The sequence below is a fragment of the Dipodomys spectabilis genome, unplaced genomic scaffold, assembly GCF_019054845.1.
Source record: "Dipodomys spectabilis isolate Male_0828 unplaced genomic scaffold, ASM1905484v1 ptg000081l, whole genome shotgun sequence".
In the NCBI taxonomy this organism is placed as follows: Eukaryota; Metazoa; Chordata; class Mammalia; order Rodentia; family Heteromyidae; genus Dipodomys; species Dipodomys spectabilis.
The window spans coordinates 8,524,632-8,539,190 of record NW_024870758.1 but is presented as its reverse complement, the minus strand read 5'-3'; the positions used below and the strand labels follow the sequence as shown (position 1 = coordinate 8,539,190).

At 37.4% G+C, this 14,559-nt stretch overlaps 1 long non-coding RNA gene across 1 annotated transcript in view; it reads right to left on the bottom strand.

Annotated features, from left to right (window-relative positions):
- The window catches only part of LOC122110836, a 28,871-nt gene extending 26,747 nt beyond the window's left edge, over positions 1-2,124 (bottom strand). The window contains exon 1 of the long non-coding RNA XR_006147919.1: positions 2,019-2,124. This is a non-coding gene — a long non-coding RNA (uncharacterized LOC122110836). The remainder of the gene's footprint in view (positions 1-2,018) is intronic.
- Positions 2,125-14,559: the final 12,435 nt, after the last annotated feature.

Sequence of the window (14,559 nt, the reverse complement as noted above, 5' to 3'; positions counted from 1 at the left end):
AATGAAATACAGTTTTAGACAGACAGAACAGGTAACATCTTTGACAGTGTTAAACTAACCTTTACATTTAAATTTTTAATATTTATCTCCAAATTTTAGCCAAGGGAATTAGATCTCAAACTGCCAATGCATTTTTGTTAAGCCAGATAATTTGATTACAGTATAAACAGTCATGCATTTTAAAACATTAGTCTTTTAAAATACCAGATTTTCTAATTTGCAAGTTAAAGAATCTTTACAAAGCCATTTAAAACAATGTGAAGATTTTTAAAATCTTTGGTAATGTCCAAACCTCATAACCTTTTGAATTTTAACTTTAAACTCACCCAATTGTTACAGCATGCTGACAATTCTTATCTTTGAACATGTTCACAGACACACACAAAGCACTCACACAGATCTTAAAGCGCGCAAAAATCAAAATCAGTCGTACGTACACCTTTTAAAGTTCTTAAACAAAAATTTAAGACAGTATTTCTTTGTTGGGCTTTATTTTCCCAGAGCTTGCTTATCTAGCAAGGCGATTCACTAATTAGTCTTTTGAATCCCTTCTGTAGGAGGAGGGCTGGGGGAGGGGGTCACCTAAAACTAAACTGTCCAGATTTTTACATTGTCAGGACTAGTTGAAAAAGTCCAAACCAGACACACAGTCTTTTACACCCTCCCTGCTAGCAGCCTGCACAAGGAGAAAATGCAGCCTAAGGCTTGAAGGGAACCAAACTAGCCCAGTAACCTTCCATGCCTCACAGGGAGGGTGGGCGTAGCGGGTCTGTGACCCAGCCCAGCTGGAACTTTTATTCCCCCAGAGATGTTTAAATAAATAACAAAAACACAGATAAACACAAAAACCAAGGATCCACATTTAAAACTGGTACCAATTCTAAAACAGAACTAGACAAGAACTGAAGGCTGAGTTGGGGACTAATGAGCCCCAGTTTATCCCTACTGGAACTCTGTGCTGTTCTCACTCAGCAAGCTGAATCCAGAGTCTGCTGATTGAGCCTGCCACACTCACCCAGAACTTCCCTACCCCAGAAAACATAAAACACACACACTAAAGTTAACAATACAACCAAGTGGCCACAGAGACAAAATGAAGTCTCAGTGAATGGGGCAACTTCTCACCACCATTTACTTACCAGGGGACTCAAACCCCCTATTTACCTCCGGAGGATTTTTTTTTTTTTTTTTTCTTTTTTTTTTCCTGCAGACATTGACCCAGGGGCCTTCCAAGGCGGAGGAGAATTCCCAGTCATCTGGGGCAAGGGAAAAAAAATCCCTAGCGGCCGTCCCCTCAGACTGGCAGGTTCTCCCCCACGCTCAGACCCCCTGAGCCAAGGCCCAAGGCTGAGATCTAACTGGGGCCACTCACAGGTGGTCAGTGGCAATTTCATAATTGACAAACAAGCAAGTTCCTAAAACCTGACAATCTAGGCTCGGGCTGTCCTTCCAGTGCTGTAAAGTAAGGCTAAGGGGGGTCGCGACAGGTTGCCCCATGCTAAAAATTTTAACAAACACAGAAACAGTACAGACAACAACACAGACAACACTTAGCTTCGCGGCGCGCTTTTGCTAACAAACTGAAAGCAAAACCTGATGGAGACTTTATTGAGAGTCCGGATCTCTCGCCTCCCTGATGAACCACGCGTCCAAAAGGACCGGGTTCCAGATGGGCCACTTTTTCAGGCCCTCGGATGAGCCACTGTTTCAGGCTCCGGATGAGCCACTGTTTCAGGCTCCGGATGAGCCACTGTTTCAGGCTCCGGATGAGCCACTGTTTCAGGCTCCGGATGAGCCACTGTTTCAGGCTCCGGACGAGCCACTGTTTCAGGCTCCGGACACCCCCAAGACGTCTCCTGGGGGTTGCGGTCGGGAGTACGAGCTCGTCAGCTCCTCCACGGGCCCGCCAGATACGGACGAGTACGGCCGAACTCACCAGATTCGCAAGCGCACACACAGATTGACTTAAACAGTACACAGACAATACCTGGACAACACATAGACGCTGGCCAGCTTACCTCCCGAAAATGGGTCGGTGGTCCCTGGGTGGGGGTCTCTATCCCGGACGAGCCCCCAGATGAAAGACCCCCGAAGACTTGGGGTGTCCTTCAATCAGAAGAGACCCTTCCCCAAGGAACAACGAGACCACTTGTGCGGATGCAATCAGCAAGAGGTTTATTCGGGCATGCCTCGGCTCCCAGGTGCACTCAACCACGAGATCCACAAGGTTCGGGTCAAGTGTCTGAGAACCGGTTACACGGGTACCCGGGGCGACAAAGTCTGTCGGAAGACTTGCGCGCCGTAAAGTTCATTTTCGACATAACGACTTGTACATCTCATTGTTGCAATAGGTCCACATGTATCCCTAGTTAAACGATTTGTTTTTTTCCCTTCCCCTCCACAAATTATACCAACATCAAATACAGTGAAAGCAGGGGTTATACCGTGGGGAAGGGACATAAAAAGCGACAAAGAAATCATCTTATAAATATATTAGAGACAATCGCATGAAAGAAAAACACATTTGAATACTTATCTTAGAGTTCATTTCCCTAACATCAACTTATCTGACCATTTCTTCTTGACTCAGACATATACTAGTTATTGCAAATAAGGGAAACCATGGGACTTATGATTCTTTGGGCCTGGCTTACTTCACTTAATATAATTTTTTCCAAGTCTTTCCATTTCCTAACAAATGGGGCAATGTCATTCTTTCTGATGGCGGCATAAAATCCATTGTGTATATATACCACATTTTCTTGATCCATTCATCTAGCAGTTGCATTTTGATGGGCTAGAATTATATTGATTTATAGGAATATTTAAAAAGTTTTTTTAAGTAATCACAATTTAAAAAATCATCATTATATTTTGAGGGGAGTCAGTTGTGGGGCTTAAACTCAGGGCCTGAGTGCTGTCCCTGAGCCCTTTTGCTCAAGGATAGTGCTCTACCACTTCCACAAATCCATGTCTGTTTTTTTTAATATTTATTATTTTTGTTGTATTTATTTATTTTTAAAATGTTGTACAGAGGGGTTACAGTTACATGAGTAGGTTAACACCATCAGTACATTTCATAGCAAGCATTGTTACCTTCTCCTTTGTTTTCCCCCTACCATCACTTCCCTCCCCACCTCCCCAAATCCTCCCACCCTCTCACCCCGACATTGTAAAGTTCGTTTTCAAAATAGTGTCCTGTACATATTGTCATCACAATGGGTCAACATGCAAACCCATTTAAGTGTTCCGCTATATCCTTTTCTCTCCCCAAATTACAAAAATGTATGTACAAGATGCAGAACACCGGCATCAAATTCAGTGAAAACAAGGGTTATACCGTGGGGGAAGAACATACAAAAGAAACCAAAAAAATCACATGCTGCATTATAAGTACATTAAAAACACTAGCAAGAAAGGAAAAAAAAAACACTTCTGTCCCTGTCTTGGGGTACATTTTGCTTAATATTATCTCATGTGGTCATAGGTGCATAGCCTTTGACCTTCTCTGCTTGTCCTAGACATGTACTAGTCATTGCAAACAAGTGAATCCATGGGACCTGTGTTTCTTTGGGCTTGGCTAACTTGACTTAATATAATTTTTTCCAAGTCGTTCCATTTCCTAACAAATGAAGCAATGTCAATCTTTCTGACAGAGCCATAGAATTCCATTATACATATGTATATATACATATATACATATATTTTATATATATATATATCACATTTTCTTGATCTATTCATCTACTGAGGGGCATTGAGGTTGGTTCCAAATTTTAGCTATGGTAAATAATGCTGCAATAAACATGGTTGTGCTGGTAGCTTTGAGATGACCTTGTTTGTGATCATTTGGGTAAATGCCCAAAAGTGGAATTGGTGGGTCATAAGGGAGCTCTATGTGGAGTCTTTTGAGGAACCTCCATACTGCTTCCAGAGTGGTTAAACAAGTTTTCACTTCCACCAACTATGAAGTTGGGTTCCCTTTTGGCCACATCCCCTCTAGCATCTGATGTTACTAGATTTCTTTATTATAGCCATTTTAACTGTGGTGAGGTGGAATCTCAAAGTTGTCTTGATTTGCATTTTTTTTTTAATTTTATTTTATTTTATTTGAGAACATACTGTACAGAGGGGTTACAATTACATGGGCAGGATAATGCATACATTTCTTACCAAGCATTGCAGCCTCCTCCTTTGTTTACCCTTCACCTCCCTTCCCAGCCTCCCCCCTCCCTCCCAACCAATCATACCCCCCCTCCCCCCCCCCACCGACATTGTAAAGCTGGTTTTGACATGACATTTTGTACTTCTCATTGTTGCAACAGGTCCACCTGAATCCTTAAACGACTTGTTTGTCCCCATCTCCTCCACATGTTATACTGACATCAAATATAGTGAAAGCGGGGGTTACACTGTGGGGGAGGGACATACAAAGCAACAAAGAAATAATCTTATAAATGCTTTAGAAACACATGCATGAAAGAAACAAAAACATTAAAATACATATTTGAGGTTTTGTTTTCCTAACATCACATTATCTGACTTTTTCCGCTTGACTCATACCTACACTAGATATTGCAAATAAGGGAAACCAGCAAATCAAAACAACATTGAGATATCACCTCACTCCAGTTAGAACAGCAAAAATCAAGAACTCTAACAACAACAGATGCTGGAGGGGATGTGGACAGAAAGGAACCTTACTTCATTGTTGGTGGGAATGTAAACTTGTTCAACCACTTTGGAAAGCAGTATGGAGGTTCCTCAAAAGACTCCACATAGAGCTCCCCAACGACCCAGCAATCCCACTTTTGGGCATTTACCCAAATGATCACAAACAAGGCCACACTAAAGCTACCAGCACAACTATGTTTATTGCAGCATTATTTACCATAGCTAAGACATGGAACCAACCCAGATGCCCCTCAGTAGATGAATGGATCAAGAAGATGTGGTATATATACACAATGGAATTCTATGCCTCCATCAGAAAGAATGACATTGCCCCATTTGTTAGGAAATGGAAAGGCTTGGAAAAAATTATATTAAGTGAAGTAAGCCAGGCCCAAAGAAACATAGGTCGCATTTTTTATGGATAGAGAAGTTGAGCATTTCTTCATGTGTCTATTTGACATTCTTATTTATTCTTCAGAGAAGTCTCTCTTTAAGACTTTAGCCCTCAATGCTCCTGGATTGGGAGGATTAACATTGTGAAAATGGCAATACTGATAAAGGTTATCTACAAATTCAATGCAATATCTATCAGTATTCCAACTTCATTATTCAATGAAATAGAAGAAGCAATCCAAAAATTCATATGGAACAATAAAAGACCCCGGATAACAAAAACAATCCTTAGCATAAATAACAGCGCTGGAGGAGTATCAATTCCAAGTTGCAAAATTTACTACAAGGCCATAGTAATCAAAACAGCTTGGTACTTGCTCAAGAGCAGACCTGAGGACCAATGGAATAAGACCCAGAAATGAACCCACACACCTGTAGCCACCTAATCTTTGACAAGGGATCTAAAGAAATAGAATGGAAGAAAGACAACCTTTTCAGTAAATGGTGCTGGAAAAATTGGTTAAACACTTGTAGAAAACTAAAGCTAGATCCATATATATCACACTGCACCAGAATCAAATCCAAATGGATCAAAGATCTGGAAATAAAAACATACTCCCTGAAAACATTACAGGAAGGAATAGGCGAAACTCCAGGGCTTCTTGGCACAGGCCAACATTTTCTTAATAGAGACCCAAAAACACAACACAAATCAAAGAAAGGTTGGACAAATGGGATTGCATGAAACTGCAGAGCTTCGGCAAAGCAAAGGACATAGCTAGCAAGATCAATAAAAAGCCCCTGGACTGGGAGAAGATCTTCACTACCCATACAACGGGCAAGGATCTCATATCTAAAACATACTTAGAACTCAAAAAACTAAATCCTCCTACAACAAATCCTCAAAGAAACATGTCTGGTTTTTGAAAGGTTAATAGGAGGTAAGAGTCTCACAGGGACTTTCTGGCTGAGTTGGCTTTGAATCGTGATTCTCAGATCTCAGTCTCCTGAGTAGCTAGGATTACAAGTGTGAGCCACTAGAACATGGATAAAATCAACAATTTCAAATATAAAAAATAGAATGTCTGACAAAATTGAAACTATGTATTAAACTACAATTTAAACTTTGAAAGAAAAATAGGAATTGCTTTTCTTAGGTGGTATTTTGAGTTGAACTGTATTCTTTTTAAAGTATGTTGTTTTCTTCAGTTTGAGTATCTCAGAATAGTTTTATTTGGAAATAGTGTATGTGTTTGTTTGTGTGTGTGTGTGTGTGTGTGTGTGTGTGTGTGTGTGTGTGTGTGTGTGTGAATCCATAAGACAAAACCATAAAATCTATGCTGAGAAGAGAGTATAGTCTACACTCCGGAATTATGGCACTACTATTTAAACCCTAGTATTTGATCAGTAAGATTAAAAAAATGAGCATAAATCTAGACTGTCAGATGGTTCTCTTAGATCAATGACAAAATGTCTCTGGAAAAGACTTGCGTTCAGGCTTTGTAAGACACTTGGACTGGAAAGCACTAAGCTAGAAAGCACACATATGTAATCTGAGGTCAGAAGTCCCTCAGATCATTAAAACGAATGTTTCTAAATAGAAATCACAACACTAGCATGACCAAAATTCCACGATATAGTTGTAATTTACCAAGTTTAATCTATAGCAGTGTTCAAGCATCAACACTTTTTATATAATAGAATTATCAGTCTCCAGACTAAATTACTTTTAAAATAATGAAAACAAATTAGAATATTGAACAAGGCACAGATGTCCCAGGCCTATAATCTACCTATTTTGAATATTGAGATTAGGCTCAGCATAAACAAGATAACTTTTCTCAGCCAATATCTGGGAATGGTTGTATGTCATCCAAACAGTGTAAAAGGCTGAGAGATTGAGAATATCTGGGATCCAGTCTAGGCTAGGCAGAAATGTTTGCAAGATTCCATCTCAAGGGAAAGCTTGGTAGGTAGTATATGCTTGTTTTCCCAGATACAACTGGAAGATGAAAATAGGAAGATTGTTATCTAGGCAGAAACCCAACAGTAAGTAAAAAAAAAATGTAAACTATGGCTCCGCTATAAAATCCATTAGCAAAATGAGGCCCTAAATTCAAACCTGAATTTTGGAAACAAAAACATGAAAGACATGAATATTTATTCAATCCAATTTATTTTATTTCATTTAACACTAATTTTGGACCACTTATTTTTGGCATTTTTCTGCTCATTGAAATTTTAAAAATGAACACCTTCATGTGACTGCTTTTTTTTTGACTGTGTATTCTAGTTATAAGTAAAGCAAAGCAAGCAAAATGTATTATGGTGAAATGTACCATGAGAAGAATAAAAGGAGAAAGGGTGGATTGATGTAAAGAAGTAAAGATGTGATTTCACTTTTACAATGGAAACAGAAAGGAAAAAGTCCACTTTGCTTAAATAGCAGATATTTGAAATACAAAGAGACAAAACAGTAAATCAGATGCAGTTTTGAAGGAAGAATGTTCCAGAAAGAGGAATTCAAACATGCAAATGTTCTGAAGAATCAAGTGTGAAAATAGGAAGAAAGCTTATACTGTTGGGCAACAATTTGGTTTTGTCTTTTCCAAAGCTGTTTAGTAGAGCATTGAACCCCAAAGTGTCTCTATTGGGAAGTGATAGAGGTAGATACGGTGGAGGTGATTAAATGATCAGAGATACAACCTTGATTACAATTTGGGATCCAGTCCTTTTCTGTTTCTTTATTTGATTTCTGTCCAAGTTATGTTCTGCCATATACACCCTTATGATATGTAACATCTCCCAAAGTCTACAAACAATAGGAATAATCAGTTATGGACTAGAACTTGAGTCATATTGAGCCAAAATAAACATTTGCCCTTTAAGTTGATGATGTCAAGTGCTGGAAAAAACACATTGCCGCATTTGTTAGGAAAATTAAAGTCTTGGAAAAATTTATATTAAGTGAAGTAAGCCAGGCCCAAAGAAACATAGGCCCCATGGTTTCCCTTATTTGCAATAACTAGTATATGTCTGAGACAAGCAGAAAAGGACAAAAGCTATGTACATATGACCAGATAAGATGATGTTAAGTGAAATAAATCCCAAGGTAGGGACACAAGTTTTGTTTTTTTTTTTTGCTTTCTGAGTAGATGAATGGATCAAGAAAATGTGGTATATATACACAATGGAATTCTATGCCTCTATCAGAAAGAATGACACCGCCCCATTTGTTAGGAAATGGAAAGACTTGGAAAAAAATTATATTAAGTAAGCCAGGCTCAAAGAAACATAGATCCCATGGTTTCCCTTATTTGCAATAACTAGAATATAAGGACACAGTGGTTTTTTTCTTTTTTTGCTATTGTTTCTAACATATTTATAAGGTACCAGGTGATTTTTTGTTGCTTTATATGTCCCTCCCCCACAATACAACCCCTGTTTTCACTGTATTTGATGTTGGTATAATTTGGGAAGGGAAAGGAAAAAAAAAAACAAATTGTTTAAACAGGTTGACCCATTGCAACAATGACATGTACAGGATGCTAAATCTAAAAACTGACCTTACAAATTAGGCAGGGACGGGGAGGGGGGGGGTACATGGGGGTGGGGAGTGGGGGTGGGAGGGGAGGGAGTGTAGTTGTGGAGGTGGGAGGGAAGGGATGGTAGGGGAAAAACAAAGGAGGAGGCTAAAATGTTTGATAAGAAATGCACTCAATTGCTTATGTAATTACAACCCCTCTGTACAGGATTTCACAATAAAAAACTTATTTAAAAAGATATAGATATATACTTTTAACAAAGCAGTTAATAAATAAGGCACATCTTCATTAATGTCACTCCTTTAAACATCCTTACCCATCCTTTCCCTGCCCATCTCTTCCTTTGCACTTCATTTTGTAAGATATATATTGAATTGTTCACTGCCTTCTCCCCCTCTTCTCTTTTTATCTAACCCCCCTTTCCCTTAACTACACCCCTTTCAAATACCCACTTCCTGGTGTAAGTCTTTCAGTGTCACTCTTTTCACAGTCTCACCCATCCCTTCTCTAATCACCCTTCCTTCACTCCTCTTAGTCATTTTTTTTTGGTCGGTCATGGCGGCTGAATTCTGGGCCTAGGCTCTGTCCCTCAGCTCTTCAGTTCAAGACTAGCACCCTACCATTTGAGACACAGCACCACTTCTGGCTTTTTTCTGCTTATGTGGTGCTGAGAGATGGAACCCAGGGCCTCATGCATGCGAGGCAAGCACTCTACCACTGAGCCACCTTCCCAGCCCATTCCTTGGATTCTTGACTACATTCTCCCTCTCTTTTCCTCTCTATTTATCTATCTCTTTCCCCTTTACCTCACCCCACCCCTTTTGAGTACCTTCTTCCTCATATTAAGTGAGGTAAGTGAGACCAAAAAAATGCATGTTTTGTTTTACATGTGGAAGCTAGATTTAGTTATATGAATTTATAATTAAATACATTGGGTGTTATGCAAGTATTTACAAATGTATTATGTGAAATATGGTACATGCTAGGGAGAACCCAAATATTGTAATTGCTTACAAAGATAATCTCATTCTTTTTAATGGTTGAGTAATATATACATATATAGAGAAAGAGACAGACGGATAGATAGATAGATAGATACATAGATACATAGACAGACAGATAGATCCATTTCTTTGCTGGAAATAACTTTTCTTGGTGTCATACCTTGGCTATTGTGAATACTGCAGCAAATGATTGTGCTGATGACTGTACTGTATCCTGATTTATAATCTTTTGGATACATGCATAATAGTGGAATTTCTGGGTCATAAGTACTTCTATATTTAATTTTCGAGGAACTTCCATTCTGTTTTCCAGAGTGGTTGAACAAATTTACATTCTCACCAATGTACTAGGCTTCCCTTTTGGATACATCCTTACCAGCAAGTATTTTTATAATAATTCAAAGCTCACTAACCTTGATGAGAAAGACTGAGAGAAGGATGAGTTGTGGTAATGAAAGAGAAGGCCAAGATTTAATGCTAGAACATAGAAAAAATACAAACATATTATTAAAGATGCTAGAAAATAAAGAAAGACATAATTAAATAAGGAAGGAAAAAGAAGAAAGGGAGGAAGGAGGAAGGAAAGAACAATGATCAAATTAGAACTTCTTATACAAACATAATTATCAAAATATAAAATTGAATAAACTGTTAAAGTTGAGATGAAAGAGAGCTGAAAATGGAACGAAGGTAACACTAAGAAATCTAATCAGGAAGAATACCATAGAAGAAAAAGTAAATGAAATGTCCAAACTCAGTTAAATATATTTTTAAACTATAAAAGAAAAGAGGCATATATAGAATAAAGGTACAAGAAGCAGAGAATGCAGTTGAGAAAAGGTGATATTGGAGATGATATTAGAGAAAAGGTGATATTGGAGATGATATTAAATCAAATTCCCCAGAATCTTAAATATTTATGCAACTTCAGATTAACAATAGATGGTAAGAAGAATAAACAGTATTAAATACATGTCCTACTATAATGTGTATACATTGCAAAATACTAAGATTTGGAGGACTGCAGTTCAATATTAGCCAGAGTAGATATGTAGATATGTTTGCTAGACTCCATGCCCAGAACAACCAGCACAAAGCTGGGATGGAAGAGGGAGAAAAGAACTGAGCCAAGTGAGGCCCTGAACTCCAGCAGCAGTACCACTACCCCACAACAGAAACAAAACACAAAAACAAAATTTAAAAGTGCCAAATCCTTAAGTAAATAAATAACTAGATAGTAGAGACAAAATAAAGAGATATTGTGATTTTCTATCACAAGTCTTCCATTTTCTCTGCTTAATTCACCTGCAAATTGTTACACGCAATTAAAAACGTGAAACTTGCAGAATTAAGCTACTTAGTTGTCTTCATCCATGTGTTAAAACACTTCTCCTTAAAAGACAGCCTTATCATGAGTTACTTGCTAAAAAATAAATAAATAAATAAAATGAGGCCAAGTTTTGACATTTCCTGTCCGGTACCTTCATTTCATTTCTCTATTTCTTTTTTATTTTTTTTTGTCTTTGAAAAGAGAAAGGAGAGGAAAGAGACATTAAGACAATACCCCAGATTATTTCTTCTTTTATTTTAATTTTATTGTCAATGTGATATACAGAGGAGTTATAGTTACATGAATAAGGTAGTGAGTACATTCCTTGTAGAACTTGCTACCCCTCTCCGCGTTTTTTTCTCACACTGTACCTCTCCCCTAATACCCCCCCACACAAGTTGTACATTTCATTTCCAACATACTGTTTTGTAAGTATTGCTATTGTCTTGGTTCGCCCTTTGTCCCTTGTCTTACCATTTTGCTGTTCCCCTTCCCTTCCCTAATTCAGATTAATGTATTATACCCAGGGCACCAAAATCAAATACAATGACAATAGGTGATAAACCAAGGTGGGGGTAATACAAAAGAAAAAAAGTAATCACATAGTCCGTTAAAAACAACAACAACAAAAGAACACCTCTGTTTCCACACCTTTGAGTTTATTTCGCTTAGCATCATCTTATAGGGTCATATGTACATAGCTATTGCACTATTCTGCTCATCTGCTAGGACTATGCTAAACATATACTAATTATTACAAATGAGAGAAACCATGGGATCTATGTTTTTTGGGTCTAGCTCACTTCACTTAATATGAATTTTTTCAAGTCTTTCCATTTCATGGGGCAATCTTTCTTTCTGATGGAGGCATATAATTCATAAATATTATATATATTTTTTCTTGATCCATTCATCTACTGAGGGGAATCCAGGTAGGTTCTATGTCTGCTATGTTGAATAATGTGTGATAAAACATAGTTGTGCTGGCCTTGTTTGTCATCATTTGGGTAAATGTCCAGAAGTGGGAATGCTGGGTCCTAGGGGAGCTCTATATGTAGTCTTTGGAGGAAACTCCACATTGCTTTCTAGAGTGGCTGAACAAATTTACACTCTCACCAACAATACAGTAGTGTTTCCTTTTGGTCACATCCCATCCAGCATCTGTTAATATTAGATTTCTTGATAATGGCCATTCTAATTGGGGTGAAGTAGAATCTCAATCTCAAGGAGCCAAAAGATAGGATGAAAGAAAGACAGTCTTTTCAACAAATGGTGCTGGCAAAATTGGTTAATAACCTGTAGAAAACTAATTAAATCCTATATACTATCCTGTACTAAAATCAGTTCCAAATGGGTCAAAGACCTTGAGGTAAAAGCAGGTACCCTGAAAATATTGCAGAAAGGAATAGCAGGAATATTAGAGCTGTTTGGCACATGTTGAACTTTTCTTAACAAAGAGCCAGAAACACAACAAATCAAAGAAAAGTTGAACCAATAAGATTTTATGAAACTGCAGAGCTTCTGCATGGCAAAGGACATAACTAGCAAGATCAATAGAAAGCCCACAGACTGAGAGAAGATCTTCACCAGCCATACAAGAGATAAGGGCCTCATATCTAAAATATACTTAGAACTCAAAAAATAAATCCCCCCAAAACAAATCCTCAAAGAAATAACCACCTCATTAATAAGTGGGCTACAGACTTCTCTGAAGAGGAAATGAGAATGGCCAATAGACACATGAAGAAATGCTCAACATCTCTTGCTATAAAAGAAATGCAAATCAAAACAAGTTTGAGATCCCAGATTGCTTTTTTTTAATACTTAGATGCGTGATGCAACACACATTTTTATTTCAATAAATATGATTGTTATGTAAATTTATGACTATCACTTATTGATTGGTGATCTTGTCTATATTCTTCCCAAGATTTTATGTGTTCCAGTATATGGGATTGTGATAGGAAAATCATAAGCTAAAGCCTTTTCTCAAACTTCAGTATCTTTTACCATAGGGTAGAACCTGTTTTCTGTAATCAATCAAGCCACCCTTTACAACTCTGTAGTTTGCTTTAATAGACAATCGTTATTTATCACTACAGATAAATTTTTAGATCTAGAATTTATTCCAAAATATACTTACCATTTTTGCTTAATCTTGTGTGGTATAAATAAATGAAATTTCACAATTTGTCTTCTAATGTACAGAAGTTACAGTTTAGAAAATTATAAATCATATACACATAATAAAATGTATTACAGAGGAATTTTCCAAGAAATTTTTCTGGGGGTTAAGACATGAGAAAATATTGCAATAGGTAAAGTAAGAAGGCTCTCATAATAAACATTCACCATCTTCTCAACAAAACAGATGCAATTAATTTAAGAAATTAAGAATAGACTTACTTGGTAGAGGAGATTTTAAAGGCCAAAAATAAGTCAAGGATTTCAAAGTCAAAATACGCATTCTTTTTTTAAACAATTTTTAAGTGTCTATGATTATAATTTATCAAAAATGAATAATTTCATTGTACTTTCCTTTCCACTACTTTAATTCCAGCTATATTGCTTATGTTATGGAATTTAATGTTCTGTTTTAGAGTTCAGCCTGTACAAACTATTTATTGAGAGTAGTGAGGCTCGATGAGATTGCTTTGAAAAGGGGAAGAATGCATGAAGGCTAGTGATGGAGGAAGAAGAGTCTGATCAAGGTACACATTATACATATATGGGTGTGTAAAATCAACCTCTGTGCACAATTAAATGATGTTAACAGAATTGTGAAAATCAAGAGTTATCTATTACATGGTATGGGAGGTGGCTATCTTGGTGTAAAACCTATAAAACATGCTATTAGGAAGGACAATGAGGATGTTGTTGTAAGTCATGAGCTCAGAAGACTTCCATAAGTAGAATGTCTCTCACTGAATCATCAACTCTCAAATTTGAGACTTTCGAGTAGAACATCTTTGGTTAGATGCTAGAAAGCAGATAACTGAGAAATTGAACTAAGTATAGAATCAAGACCACATATAAATTGAAGCACTAAACACTATGGCATGTACTATTAGAATTACCTTATGAAATCCAAATTCAAAGATGATATTGTTAAGGACTTCCAGATAATGAGCACAGAATAAGTCCCCCTCAGAAGACCCTTTAATGAACAAGAGTCTGAGTTACCACAACCCGTGCCTATGTGGGAGGAAGAGGGAGCAATGAGTTACAAGTGGAAACACCTTCGAATCAGATCCTGCACCATCTTAATACATAGGCTCTTGTAGGCATGAAGGGGCCCTAAGGACTCATTAATAATGGCAGTTTCTTCAGGCTGGAAACACTACAAATAGGGAATGACTATGACTCATTGCCTCTTCTTTCACACTTATGTATTCACATTTATTCATTAAACCCATAAATATATATATATATATATATATAGTTAAAATTCTGCAATATCTTAAGATCTTTGCTGGTTTATGGGGAAATGAAAGTAAATAATATGATGTCTTCCTTGCAGCACTCAATCATAATATAACATTGCTGTACATGTATACTTAGGCAATACACCACGAGTTTCTTTGGCATAAAATAAACATTGAACTTCGCTGAG